We start from the raw sequence: 2231 nt of genomic DNA, 5'->3' as shown, positions 1-2231 counted from the left end.
TTCTCAATTTGTCTGTCATAGTTGACGTGTACCTATGATGAAAATTACAGACCTCTCTCATATTTTTAAGTGGGAGAACTTGCACAATTGGTGGCTGACTAAATACTTTTTTTCCCCCACTGTGTGTGTGTGTGTATATATATATATATATATACAGTGGGGAGAACAAGTATTTGATACACTGCCGATTTTGCAGGTTTTCCTACTTACAAAGCATGTAGAGGTCTGTAATTTTTATCATAGGTACACTTCAACTGTGAGAGGCGGAATCTAAAACAAAAATCCAGAAAATCACATTGTATGAATTTTAAGTAATTCATTTGCATTTTATTGCATGACATAAGTATTTGATACATCAGAAAAGCAGAACTTAATATTTGGTACAGAAAACTTTGTTTGCAATTACAGAGATCATACGTTTCCTGTAGGTCTTGACCAGGTTTGCACACACTGCAGCAGGGATATTGGCCCACTCCTCCATACAGACCTTCTCCAGATCCTTCAGGTTTCGGGGCTGTCGTTGGGCAATACGGACTTTCAGCTCCCTCCAAAGATTTTCTATTGGGTTCAGGTCTGGAGACTGGCTAGGCCACTCCAGGACCTTGAGATGCTTCTTACAGAGCCACTCCTTAGTTACCCTGGCTGTGTGTTTCGGGTCGTTGTCATGCTGGAAGACCCAGCCACGACCCATCTTCAAAGCTCTTACTGAGGGAAGGAGATTGTTGGCCAAGATCTCGCGATACATGGCCCCATCCATCCTCCCCTCAATACGGTGCAGTCGTCCTGTCCCCTTTGCAGAAAAGCATCCCCAAAGAATGATGTTTCCACCTCCATGCTTCACCGTTGGGATGGTGTTCTTGGGGTTGTACTCATCCTTCTTCTTCCTCCAAACACGGCGAGTGGAGTTTAGACCAAAAAGCTCTATTTTTGTCTCATCAGACCACATGACCTTCTCCCATTCCTCCTCTGGATCATCCAGATGGTCATTGGCAAACTTCAGACGGGCCTGGACATGCGCTGGCTTGAGCAGGGGGACCTTGGGTGCGCTGCAGGATTTTAATCCATGACGGCGTAGTGTGTTACTAATGGTTTTCTTTGAGACTGTGGTCCCAGCTCTCTTCAGGTCATTGACCAGGTCCTGCCGTGTAGTTCTGGGCTGTTCCCTCACCTTCCTCATGATCATTGATGCCCCACGAGGTGAGATCTTGCATGGAGCCCCAGACCGAGGGTGATTGACCGTCATCTTGAACTTCTTCCATTTTCTAATAATTGCGCCAACAGTTGTTGCCTTCTCACCAAGCTGCTTGATTATTGTCCTGTAGCCCATCCCAGCTTTGTGCAGGTCTACCATTTTATCCCTGATGTCCTTACACTGCTCTCTGGTCTTGGCCATTGTGGAGAGGTTGGAGTCTGTTTGATTGAGTGTGTGGACAGGTGTCTTTTATACAGGTAACGAGTTCAAACAGGTGCAGTTAATACAGGTAATGAGTGGAGAACAGGAGGGCTTCTTAAAGAAAAACTAACAGGTCTGTGAGAGCCGGAATTCTTACTGGTTGGTAGGTGATCAAATACTTATGTCATGCAATAAAATGCAAATTAATTACTTATTAATCATACAATGTGATTTTCTGGATTTGTCTCTCACAGTTGAAGTATACCTATGATAAAAATTACAGACCTCTACATGCTTTGTAAGTAGGAAAACCTGCAACATCGGCAGTGTATCAAATACTTGTTCTCCCCACTGTGTATATATATACGCACACACACACACATGCACACACACATGCACACACCAACCAAACAGTAACAAAAGATTTCAGCTGGCCCTTTTCTGTTAAACGTTGTGGTGTGTGTTGGGTTGTTTTGTGCTTTGTTGTGTTGTGGTGTATCATGCAAGTGTTTTTAAGAGCTCTATTTTGTACATTTGTTTATTGTTTATTTTACGGACTGTGATGTAATTCTGTGATTTTTGATTTGACTCATTGAGATATGAACACTGATTCATATTGATGCGATACTACACATTCTCATCAGTAATCGTAAAGACAATCTCATGGCATTGCCCATTCTTTGAGTGATTCTTTTCATTTGACTTTATCTCATCTCTGAAGAGGCTGTATTTCATGTACAATTACCTATACTATAACTGATTGACTTAGTAGATAATATTACAGTACTATACTCCACAAGGTGCTCAGTCCGTAGTGTCAGTGGATTGTCCTACCGTA

The sequence above is a fragment of the Coregonus lavaretus genome, assembly GCF_964263955.1.
Source record: "Coregonus lavaretus genome assembly, chromosome: 5".
Lineage (NCBI taxonomy): Eukaryota > Metazoa > Chordata > Actinopteri > Salmoniformes > Salmonidae > Coregonus > Coregonus lavaretus.
This window is presented reverse-complemented; position numbering follows the sequence as displayed.